The sequence below is a fragment of the Heterocephalus glaber genome, unplaced genomic scaffold (genome assembly GCF_053883595.1).
Source record: "Heterocephalus glaber isolate CG9 unplaced genomic scaffold, H.glaber_assembly_v1.0 deba00001532, whole genome shotgun sequence".
Taxonomy (NCBI): Eukaryota; Metazoa; Chordata; class Mammalia; order Rodentia; family Bathyergidae; genus Heterocephalus; species Heterocephalus glaber.
In genome coordinates this window covers 14038640-14039011 of record NW_028258330.1, presented here as the reverse complement: position 1 = coordinate 14039011, position 372 = coordinate 14038640, and the positions used below count along the sequence as shown (strand labels likewise).

The 372-nt window shown below is 35.2% G+C and overlaps 1 protein-coding gene and 1 long non-coding RNA gene across 26 annotated transcripts in view; both read left to right on the top strand.

Annotated features, from left to right (window-relative positions):
- Plcb4 (phospholipase C beta 4) overlaps window positions 1-372 on the top strand; it is a 384134-nt gene that overhangs the window by 44940 nt on the left and 338822 nt on the right. The window lies entirely within an intron of this gene.
- The window catches only part of LOC147824653 (uncharacterized), an 85178-nt gene that overhangs the window by 44438 nt on the left and 40368 nt on the right, over window positions 1-372 (top strand). The gene's annotated exons all lie outside the window — the stretch shown is intronic.

Genomic DNA, 372 nt, shown 5'->3' with positions numbered 1-372 from the left:
GTGAGTATCTGGAATTGTGTCCCAGTGTTGTGACAGCTGACCAAAACAGCCTATTTTATATATTCTCTCTAGATACTTTCTTATTTTAAGAAATAAGGGTCACAGAGGAAAGTAAAGAAGAAATCTGACAGTTCCTTCAATTAAATGACAATGACAATACAATATATCCGAATCTATGGGATACAATGAAATTCATAGCAGTGAAAACTCATATTAGGAAAACAGAGCGAGTCCAATTAAACAACCTGATGCTGAACCTCAAGCTTCTAGAAAAAGAAGAGCAGGACAAACCCAAAGCTCATACAAGGGGGGAAATTATAAAGATCAGAGCAGAAATCATTGCAACAGAAACTAAGAGAATGATACAAAAAA